Genomic DNA, 12220 nt, shown 5'->3' on the forward strand with positions numbered 1-12220 from the left:
CGGCTTCCCTCTCCTACTCACAGGTTTGCTTTAACGTGGATCTGAACTCTAGCACAGGACAGAAGGAAAACATAGATATATGCACCCTGTATATATTTATAGAGTTTGGCCTGTCTAATCCCACCTCATCTGTGTCTAGTCACAAGTTGTAATTTGATCTCTCCCCTGTGTCAGCTGACTGCCACGGCTGATGAGGTCATTGAAAGCACAGGATGTCATCAATATGTCTGCTTCTGTGAAAGCAGGAAGTAGTCACACTGCCGATTTATTGCTGGATTTGTATCAGCTGTAACAAAGAAATGTTTTCCTTTAAAGGTTATTATGCAGTTGCGTATCTTTTAGAGCAGAGAGGAAGTTCTGAGTTCAGGTCCGCTTTAAGAAGGCAATATTCTGTTTTGTAGGGAAAGGTAGTGCAGACCTGCAGTAAATAAAAAGGTTGTTTAAGGCTAAAAGTGACACGTTCTCATCAAGAACTGACAAATCATGTTTTCATACAGACGTTCTTTTCTCAAGATTCACAGCTCTGTACGGAAACTGCTGTTTTGCTGAACACTAATAGCTTTGACATTTTATTTTTGATTTTGCGTTTTATAACCGGTAATCAGCCCCTGCCAGGATTGCTCATGCTGGGAGCCACTGCGAGAGTACACAGAGCACCAGACGATGCACTGAAAAGGCCATTCACCATCAGGCTAATTTACTAATGCTGTGTACAAAGCAGCAGTGTTGTGCAGTAACCCATAGCAACCAACCAGATTTTAAAGTGGAGCTGAACTCTTGCACGGGACAGAAGGGGAACATAGAGAAATGCACCCTGTATGTATTTAGAGAGTTTAGCCTGCCTAATTGACCCTCATCGGTGACTAATCACAACTGTAATTTAATCTGTCAGCTGGCTGGCTTGGCAGAGCAGCTACATTTGTAAACAGAGGATATTAACCCTTTGTCTACTTCAATGAAAGCAGGAAGTACTGGTAGACACACTGCAGATTTATTGCAGGAGTTCTGTAAGCTCTAATAAAGAAATGTTTTTACTTTAAAGGTTGTTATGCTGTTGCTTTTCTTTTAGAGCCGAGAGGAAGTTCTGAGTTCAGGTCCGCTTTAAAAGGAACCTGAGATTTGAGACCTATGGAACCTACCATATTTATTTGCTTTTAAACAATACCAGTTCCCTGGTAGTCCTGCTGATCTTTCTGGTTAGTAGGGTCTAAATCGCGCACCTGAAACAAGCATACAGCTAATCTTGTCAGATTTGTCATAAACATCTCATCTGCATACTTGTTCAGGGTCTATGGCTTAAAGTAGGCAGAGGATCAGCAGGACAGCCAGGCAAGGTGCATTATTTAAAAGGAAATAAACATGTCAGCCTCCGTGCCCCTTTCACCTCAGGTTCCCTTTAAAGCAGAGTTCACTCTTGTCAATGTGGAAACATACATGTTTTTTGTGCACGTGGTTTTCGGACACTGCTCGTTCTGCACGTTTTTCCTCATTGCCTAATGACTGTCAATAAGAAACACACAACACGTGCGAAATTATGCTGCGGGTTGTACGTTTTTTTTCCTCCATTTGAAAAACACATTTGAGTGTGAATAGGCCTATTGTTTCTCAGTTTAAATTTGTTTTCCTATGCAAAAAAGTGCACAAAAACAGACAAGTGTGAACCTTGTGAAGTGAAAGATAAATTCTGATTGGTTGTTAGTTTGGTGCCATTTGGCCAGTGCAGTATCCATGAGCCCAGCACACCATCCCGTTGTTCTGGGGTCCAGCTGCATGTAGAGGGCCCAGAGCTTTCTTTGATATGGTTATTCCGTAGTTGTGATGAGCACAACAATGTTTCTCAAAAGCTAATTGGACTCATCCAAAAGACCTATGTATTTCCTTTTATACAATGCCAATTACTTTGCTGTCTTTTAGGCCTTGGGCCAACTAGAGTAATTTTGGTATGCGCTTTGGGATCACCTGCGATTGGCCAAGTCGCAGTTTCAGGTCTTGCAGCATTTTTTGACCATTTGCGCTCCAATGTAAAGGATAAGAACTCTGTATGATTGATTTTGAATTGGAGTTTAAAAGTGATTTTACAGCGACTTTGTAAGTTTTTTTCTGATTTTAAATAAGGTTTAAACTATTTAAAGTGGACTTGAACTCTTGCACAGGAGAGATGGAAACACACAGAAATCCACCCAGGGTCCTTCCTGTGTGTGGAGCCTGTCCAATTCTCCTTTCTCAGCAAGTAATGAGCTATTGTAATTTGAGCTGTCAACTGACATCCGACACATACCCATGTCCTCTAGCACAAAAAGGTCATTGGCGGTTCTCTGATTGAAGATAGTGGAGTGCCTATGGCGTCTTGTGTTGGGGTGTGGAGCTACAGCACTGGAAGGCTGCAGAAATTAGTCTCGAAAGTCTAAACTTTATTTAAAACAGGATACAAAAGAAAAAAACACAAATCTGAAGCGCTGTACAGTCACCAGCGGTAGTTTGTACAGTGCTACCAATTGCCCTACAAATGGCACCGGAAATCGCTGTACAAAACGCTAGCAAAAATGCTGAGCGTTTCGTACAGCAATTAGCGATCTGCGGTGGCACCCTGGCCTTAGATCCTGTGCCTTTTACACTACATATTTAAAAAAAATACTCGGATAATTCTGCTTTCTGTGATTTCTGCCATTGCTCCCAGAAAGCATGGCACAAAAAATCCGCTTTTCCGCATCTTCCTAATAAAACATTTATGTGAACATTAATGTGTTTACATTGTACCAGGAATAAGCTGTAGCCTTTAGCTAGTTGCTATGAAAGACCGTATGTAGTGGAATATAACCTCCTGAGCGAATATGTAAAAAAATGTCCGTTATAAACTGACTGTACCTTTTTGGGTGCATTCTCACTGCATCAGCTGTGTTGCAGAATAGTTCTGGGTGTTACCTCACTGCCTATACAATCCTATGGGCCTGCCCACGTCTCTGCGTTGGAATGGATCGCATTATTCTAACTCGCTGCATGCAGGCTTTGTATGAACGAGTACGGTATAACGCATGCAGCGCAGTTCACACACATAATTGTGCATTATGCAATATGTACAATGTACAACCAGCCTATGGGCCCGTTTCCACTTGTGCGGTGCGAATCGCCGCGGTAAAAATTCGCATGCGGATGCGAATTTCGCATGTGGGTGTATGCGAATTCACATGAAAATTCGCATGAATGACGCGGTATGCGAAATTAACCATGGCAGTGCCGGTGTGCATTTCCATTGATTTCCATGCGAATTCGCATGCAAATTTGCATGAAAATTCGCATACCAAAGCCGCAGGCGATTTCCCTATTAAATACATTAGCGGCGATTTGCATGCATTCCACACGCAGGCGAATTCTGAGGGCTCTGCCGTGCAGAAAAATCCTGCACAGAAAAACGCTCAGGAAAACTGACAAGTGGAAACAGGCCCATCCACTTGTATAGGCTGTGCGAATCTGCATGCAGGAAACGCATGCAGATTCGCGATAGTGGAAACGGGCCCTATATCCTAACCATCACTCCTGCCAACATACCAGTTCCTGTATTGGTCCTACCGCCACACTTATCCCCAGACATTCAGTTTCCAATGTGCTTCCTCCCTTGCCAACTCTGCAGCCTCTAGTGCCCTCCTGCAGTGTACCATGTACAGAGACTGCAGCGGAGATTTCTCCTGCTATCTAGTCCCACCGCCCACATGCTTGTCTTCTGGTCTTGGCTAAAGGCTTTTGTTATTAAAGTTCTCAAGCCTCTCTCTGATAGCTGCTTTGACGATACTAAGCTTTGTGACAGCAGCAGGAGGTGCGCAGCAATGGGACAGGTGAGTAGTTATTACACTCCTCCAGAATGTCCTGCTAATAGTTATCTGTGGAGTGAAAAGAACCGCTGGCGGCATGGTGGAACCAATATTGGGGAGAAGGAGCTTCACTGAGTATCCTGCATTTATTTGTTGATATTGATTTCTCTATTGAGAGAGGCCAATGGGGCAGGGGGAGTCTCCACAACGCACCGTGCATTGACTCAAATAGGGAAATGTATTTATCCAGAAACACAAATGTTACTGAATCTCCAGATTATTTAGGTGCCGCAGCACCAGTCTGTTTCACATCCAGAAGTGCCTACGAAAGAAATAAAACCACCACAAGTGGTTGTTCCTGTGTGTATCTTAGTAACCACTCCGCTGGAAGCTTTTCATGTGCTTGATGAAGGAACTTCTGAATCTAAAACACACTGGTGCCATCTCGCCTGATTTATCTGTTTATATGACGTTTGTTTCAAAGTTTTTATTGAAAATTTTAAAAATGATCAATGGATAACAAGAGAGAGGAAAAAGACCAACAAAGCTCATGTTGCACAAAACGTAAAACATAGGGTAATCATGAGTAATACAGCAGTTACATGACCATAGCCGAACAAGGGGTGTGCGAATAGTGAGAAAGCTAGGCTACCTTCTGGTCAGGGGTGCATTGCATCACCCAGGCCGGGAGGGGAGTGAGAGCCCAGCTTTGGTTCACAAGTCACCCAATGTACCTAAGAGAAGGGAGGGAGAGAGACAAACTACATGAGGGGTAACGGGAAGGGCCAGACTGGACCAATAGGCCTGGTAAGGGTTGGGAAAGGGGGGTGGTGCCTGTGAAAAGATAAATGTACCTCAGAGGATTAAACCAGCTATCTGTGGTATGCTATGGTAAGGGGAAGGTGTTGGAACCGACCTGGAGGGGGAAAGGGGAAGGGAGGGATGTTTATATGAAGTTTGAATGGTATATTCATTTTTGAGTATATTATAGAGAATATTTTTGAATCACTAAAATTTCCCTTTTTGGCCTGTTTTGACTCCCCAGAGAGTTCCGGATCTGAGTGTTGATAAGAGGTATTACCGTACTTGTTTTAGGCTTGTTTCAGACTAGCAACTAGCGTTTTGATTGCGGTGTGATTGAATGATAGCACGGCACTGCAAAGCTAAAAACCGGCTTTGTAAATTGTAGATACTTGCGGTAATGCGCAGTAATGAGCCTTCATGTAATTCTTGGCAGTGAATAAAATCTTAAATGAGGCTGTGTAGCGCTCCCTGCATGTGGAGGAAATACGCATTGCAAGCAAATGTATAGACAAATCTTGGTGCTGCGCAACTCAACGCGAACCAATTTAAAATATCTGCGTTGCCATTGACTTACATGACTTCCGGTTAACACACGTTGCCGCAATTGTTGCTCCATTATGCGCTGATGCTTTTGCATCAGATGCCATGCTTCTGGCGCATTGCACCGCATCAGGTATGACATTTTCCATAGACTTTCATTGCTTTAGCGTTATCATGTGGTGAAAACAGGTAACGCAACGCAGTGAAAACATCCCAGTGTGAAAGGGGTCTAAGTCTTTTTGAATTCCCACAGAAGTTGGGCCAAGCAACAGCATTACCCCACAGCTTTAACATTTTCAGCTAGACTTCTTTCGGACACAGGGACAGTTTTTCCAAAATACATTTGCAGGTGCAGAAGACTCACTTGACATGAAGTCGGTAGAGCTACACTGATTTTTTTTTTTTGTCACCTGAAATGACTGTGGTTATTTAGTGTGACAATCCAGTGTCCTCTATGTCAGCAGCCTCTTCAGCAACCCACTGAAGTGGAAGATTCTGCTGTGATGACTACTACAGTGACAGGCCTCCTGCTCCTCCTCCCAACTCTCTTCTTCCTAGGTAGAATGTGGCAGAGAGGTAAACTGTCACCTGAAGTTATCACAGAAGATTTGGTGTGCTGTTTATCCATATTGTGTACATAGCATTATATTTTTGTCTCTGCTTACTAAGCTAATACATGGTCTACTTCTAGCTTGATTTGGGCTTTAGTTGTTGATGCAGCCTGTCTATTGCGCAGATAATGCGCAGTTTATACTTGGGCTACGAGGGATTTTAAGATCAATGCTTGCCCTAAACGACCCGAGCTGCTGTCCTAGTTATGTCATCTCTGCGCGATGTGTGTAGATATTGTGATGATTCCTCTGTGTATCGTGTCTGCGTCTCATGCTGTCAGGTGATTTCAGCTCTATGCTGAGGCTGCCTAATATAGCAGGTTAGCGTTTGCTGCTCCCGCTGAGACAATATTACTGCTCGTTTTTCATTACAGCTTAGGGGAACAAGTATGGAGGGAGGGGGGGGGGGGGCAATATTAAAGATGAACAGCAGATTAAAAATGATGCTGCACAGTAACCCCCAATTATACACACTCCTTATCTACAGTTCCTATCCTTTTTTCTTTTAGTTAGATGCCCCTCTCCCTCCTAGGAGACCAGCTATTTTTTTTAACTTTTTTTAATTTTTAATTTTTGATGTGCTCAGCAGTGATCGTGTGACTGTTATTGACCCTGGAGTAATAAAGGACATATAAAGTGAGAGGGATACGGAGGTTGCCATCTTCATTCCCTTATAAACATTGCCAGTTGCCTGGCTGTCATGCTGGGCTTCTGGCTTTAATTGCTTTTAAAGTGTACCCGATGCGCACAAGGGGCTGGTCAGATGGGATACAGAGGCATGTTCCCTTCTCCATGGCATGCCTCTATGCCCCCCCCCCCAGCTCCACGCTTTCACCCCCCCCCCCCCCCAAAAAAAAAAAAAAACAGTCAAGCAGATTCTTATCATCTAACTGTGGAAGGGGCGTCCCTTGCGGGAGAGGCACTCCTGCAAAATGCTCACTCGGAATGTTCCTAACGCCTCTTCTCCAGCTCTGATTGGGCAGCTCTGCCTCTGCCCAGCCTCCTTTCTCTGCTCTGTGATGAGCCACGTAGAGCTTGCAGCAACGTGACCGCAGGGGTCACTGAAAATGAAATTGCAGGATATCTGTCCACAGGAGCGGCGCAGAGTGACCTGATCCAGCTATCCCCCCCGTTGGTTTTTTGTTTGTTTTTGTTTTTTAGCTGTCAGACCACCGTGATCTGCATTCTCATTCTGGGCTTAGGAATTCAAGTATTAGAAGCAGAGCATCAGGACATGAGTCAGGCAAAGGGCATTGCTTTTTTTTTATAGAATGAAGCAGCAGTCTCCATGTTCCTCTCACTTCAGGTTCCCTTTAAGAATTCCAGGCCCTCCATGCCACATTGCATTCTAGGAGAGAAGGTGTGGCTGAGCTTCTACTCACCGCTTCTTCCAATCAGGATGCTGGTAGGGGGGCGTGGCACACCTGGCACTCATCCCGCTCCTGTAGGTGGCATAGCCATTGAAGGGCAGAGTTCAGCCTTCACAGCTCTTTGAGACTGGGAGCACACATATATGAATTGCTTATATTTTGCCTTGCATGGAAATCGTATACAATGTAAGTCTATGGGCCCCACATAAATCCCATTAGTATGTGTTTTCCAATGCAATTTTATGTGCATTCTAAAACTGCACAGCAAGTACCTTCTTCCTGCATATTGTATCTAAATCCCATGTGATACGTATACAATGCTTTCCTGTAAGGGCCTGAGCCCACTAACGTAGTTATGTCCGCTGCTGTCTGCTTTTCAGCATTTGTAACATTGATGTGTAACTGAAAAGCTGCCCAAATGCGTCAGTGGGCTCAGGCCCTAAGAAATAAAAAATGCATGTGATTCGCACAGTCACACTGTTGCACCCATTTACCCAGGTTTATAAATTTAGTGCCTGGTCACCTCCCCTTTCAGTATTGCAGGATTCAAACACCTGACTGTAAGTTGTTCCTTTTTAAAAAGATCCAATAGATTACTTTCATTATTACTACAAGAGTTAGTGTGAAAATTGCACTGAGCTGTGCCTCACCGAGCTCTTCAGCCTGCAGCGAGGTTGCTGTTTTATTCCTGAGTGCATCAGATATGGCTTGATTTAAAGCCGAGAGCTTTTGTGTGCAGCCTACACTGATTGTAATTAGCACACTGTTATTTTCCTCACTGCAAAGCTTCCTGATGGACCTGGATATTACAGTTTTATGCAAGATAGTTGCTTCCAGCACTAATACTGTCTCAGAGCTAAAATTTAAATTTTCACACAGATGACTACTATATTTTAAGACAAAGGCACTTAGGATAACTATGTCAGTATGAGTAAATTCTGCAATTATTTTGAGTAATGATGTCTCTTAGTTGCTGTGATCTAAAAAAAAAACATTACTTCTATAGTTAACTTCCTGTGAAGTTGCCGCTGCTCCAGGGGAAGTGGAAGCCAGGGAGGGTATAAAAGCTATATATACACTTGGTATAGATGTTGCCAAAAATTATTTACAAAATGATCGGCTGTCATGTGATGATTCAGCTTTTGTTTCAGCTTCTAAGTTTTAATCTGGGTGGAACTCCTGTAAAATGTCCCATTCACTGGCACTCCATAGAGTCCTCATTTAATGAATGCAAGGGGTCCTGGAATCTAAGGGACCAACAATGGGACACATAATATGATGAGATAAACATTTATGTACAGTTCCAATCCTGCATAGGAATAACTCTTTATCCATTTTTTAAAAGATTACTGTAAGGGTTAAAAATTCAGGTCTATAAATCAGTTTCTCTGAACATCACAACTCTCACTGATAACTAATCTGGAGTCATAAAACTCCTGTGTGGCTAAATAAAACCTTCTGAATACAGGAAACAGAAAAACACTTTAATAGTTAAAGATTAAAGTTGTGACTACAATAGAGGTTAGTGGGTGGGGAGCACATAGCTAGTTTAGTTGCAGTAAGTAAATTTATTCAAAAAAAAAATTAAAATGGGCTTGAAGTGTGCTGGACACTTGTGTCCTCCAGTCTCCTGTGTGTTTCCATCACTGATGGCCTCTGTTGAACTCCATATTTGAAATGCTTGTCTGCAGCCTTGGACTCTGCCATACCCAGCAGCAGTATGTGATCCCCATTCATGAACATGGGAAGCGGCTCACAGGCTTAAATGGAGACAGGCTTTGAAGTCTAGATGAGGCGTAGATTCTCGCAGCAGTCATCTGACTCCATCTTGCCTGGAGATGTCCCCCCCCTTCCACAACCTCATACACTGTATGTCATGCCCAAGGCCAGGCTAGGAAATCATACCACAAACAAAGGGCCATTCACTTCTAATAGGAATAATATTTTTAGTTCATTCCTCTTTATTTTGTTTTGGGACTTATCTGCAGTACTATCAACAATCTCTCTATCCAGGAGGCAGACTCAGTTAGTTGAACGAATCAGGAGACATGCATTTACCAGCATTACAGCTCCAGGAATGATAGTGTTATCTCCCCTGGGTATACTTCACTGTCTGATGCAGCGAGGTTTTCTGCACATGCTGTATTGGGGCATAATATCTGCTTTGGTTAACTGGGAGACAAAAGGGCTGCACGTGTTAACAGGTAAAACTTTACACTACCTCGGTTCAATGTATTTGAAGTATGTTGACTCAGCCCTTGACCGAAGATGTTTGGGGAACCCAGCTTTACAGTATAGATGATCAAGGAAATGCAAATAATTGTGGCTTGCGTAAAAAAATTTGATGTAAGTGGTATGCAGCTTGGAATTGCGCTAATGAAATGTACTTTATGTTGATTTTGATAGGATGGGTTCCAAGCTGCATACAATTTGCATAAAATGTGCATGTGCGCCAGAATTATTTGTATCTCACTGATATTGGACAGCCCCTTATCTGTCAGTGTGGTTGCTGGCAGGGACCCCTTTCACTTGGTCTCTTCCTTTCTTCACTGCAGCAATTGACAGGTCAGCACCTGTTTGGAGATAAGGAATGGAATGGCTCTTAGAATGTGGGAGAGACCAAGTGAAGAAAGGGAGCTCTGCTAACAGATCAGGATCTGTCAGATGATGAAAAGTCATATTTCTGAGCATTTTTTAATACAAAATATATGGAAGACCTTTATTCTACTCCAGTTAGCTAAATAGTTATAGGGGTTGCAGAACACCAAATTGCTAGCTGTAGGGATGTTTTAACACAGCAGGAGGTGTGAAAACTCACATTCTTAAACTCCATTAAAGCCTACTCCATAGGATTTAGTGTGTTCAATAGCACAAGTACAGTTTTTTTTTTGTTTTTTTTTTAGTCTTTAAAATCAAATTACAATCAAGGAAACATGGTATTCAAAGATTAATTACAATGGCGGATATAACTGGATGGATACCTTTTTTATTTAATATGCTTTTAATTTAATAGCCGCCCTGCTGGCAGATGAATAGCTGTCAGATCTACAAAAGTGGCATTTATGAGCAGTTTTAGACACAAGGTGTATTCAAGCCTGAGATTAGTCACAGATTTTAAGCATGCATTTACTGGAACACTAGTTCTTCAATTTATTTCTATAAAAGTTTTGTTGAATAAAAAAACAACAAAAAAAGTTATCATTCTGGCAAACAAAATGGAAAATTCCTTCTGTACCAGTTCATAGATTCAGGGCTCGTTTCCACTGTAGCGGTGCGGAATCGCCTGGATTCCACCGCAGAAGAAATCGCATGCAGGTGCGGTTTTTTACGCGTTATTTTACGCGATTACGCATGCGATTTCGCATAGGTTAGGCTATGTGCGTTTTTAACCATGTCACTGCCTGTGTAATTTACATTGGTTCCTATGCGGAATCGCATGCGTAATCGCGTAAAATAACGCGTAAAAAAACGCATGCGATTTCCCTATTAAATACATTAGCGGCGATTCGCATGCATTCCACTAGCAGGCGAATTCGTTGGCTCTTTTGTGCGTTTTTTCACCGCTCATAAAAACGCACCACGCAAACGCTACAGTGGAAACAGGTCCATTCACTTGCATTACATGTGCGAATCTGCATGCGTTGGACGCATGCAGATTCGCGATAGTGGAAACGAGCCCTCAGATCTCCTCCTTGGTGGCTTACAGCTTGCAGTCATTTTGAACCACTCTGACTCTGTCGTTGGTTCACCTCCTCATTCTCCTCCTATGGTGTAAGCAGAGTTGTGCCGGCCCTGCATTCCACGGTCACGCCCCACCCGGATACTTTTTTATGCCACCCGGCTGGGAAAAATATACTGGAAGAAAACACTGCACATTTAGGCTGCTTACACACCAATACGTTACAGGCGCACGTTAGTGCAGCCTCTAACGCTCCCCCAATGCACAGCAATGTAACACAAGTGGGCTGTTCACACTGCCCACGTTGCGTTACATGTAACGCTGCACGTTCTTCCGAAAGTGCAGCATACTATAGTGTTACAGCGGCTTAAACCGCGTTAGACTGTTTGCACATGCTCAGTCATGTTAGGGAGGAGCGGAGAGCGGCCAGGCACATGGCTAATTAATATTCACTGCACGTTGTGACGTGCAGTGTTTACTTCCTGGTGCGGCCGCTCTGTGCGGCGATTGGCCGGCGAGACCACGTGATGCCGCATGCGTCCAAGAGTACGCATCATGGCATCACGGACGCCAGAGTGAGCTGCACAACGCGGCTCACTCTGACGTCCACATCGAAGAGCACCAGGCCTTGCGTTAGTTGCACGTTATGCGACCTTAACGTAGCACCTAATGCAACGTCTTGGTGTGCAAGTAGCCTTAAGGGTAGATGGCCCATCATGGTTGTTGGTCACTAGCAGGGAGGTGTGGCTTAAAATCAGGGCTGTTCAACTCAAGCCCTTGAGGGACATGTCCATGCTAGTGTGTGATGGAGTCAGAAATGGGGATGTGTTTTGCTTGTTGAACCACATGCACCTTTCCTGATTTGGGTCCCATCCATTAATTTGAGTTGTGTAAAAAAAAAAATGTGTGAGGACCTTGGCCCTCGAGAACTGGGGTTGGACAGGAACTTTAGATTGATGGGGTGGGGGGTTAATGAGCATTTTCAGGCTGATGCAGATTTATGCATTGCTACAACAGGTGTCTTCCATTTTTATTTTGCAAAAAGAAAATTTTGGTTTTTTTTACTAAAATTTTTATGCATAGTTCAGATTGTTATGAAAAGCCCTGATCTTTCAGGGACCCTGTATTGAGATGGACAGGATGCCATATTTATTTCCTTTTAACAGAGTCTTGTATGGAAAAAAAAAGTGTCCAAAACAGGTACTTGTCTTGGGAGAGGGAATCCTTTGGATCCTCGAAAGGATCCCCCAGTTCTCCTCCACCAGGCGGTTCCTGTGCTTTCCCCTCTGCAAATCTATTTGTCAACGGCGTGCATGCGTGGTAGTGCAGACACTATTGGGCTTCAGTGGAAAAAGCCAAGCTCGATCGGATCTGTGGTTTTGCGCATGCACAAGCCACCCGCACAGCAGC

The 12220-nt window shown here is 43.5% G+C and overlaps 1 protein-coding gene across 2 annotated transcripts in view; it reads left to right on the plus strand.

Annotated features, from left to right (window-relative positions):
• MRPS6 (mitochondrial ribosomal protein S6) overlaps positions 1-12220 on the plus strand; it is a 97758-nt gene that overhangs the window by 70343 nt on the left and 15195 nt on the right. The window lies entirely within an intron of this gene.

This window comes from Hyperolius riggenbachi, chromosome 2 (genome assembly GCF_040937935.1).
Source record: "Hyperolius riggenbachi isolate aHypRig1 chromosome 2, aHypRig1.pri, whole genome shotgun sequence".
In the NCBI taxonomy this organism is placed as follows: Eukaryota; Metazoa; Chordata; class Amphibia; order Anura; family Hyperoliidae; genus Hyperolius; species Hyperolius riggenbachi.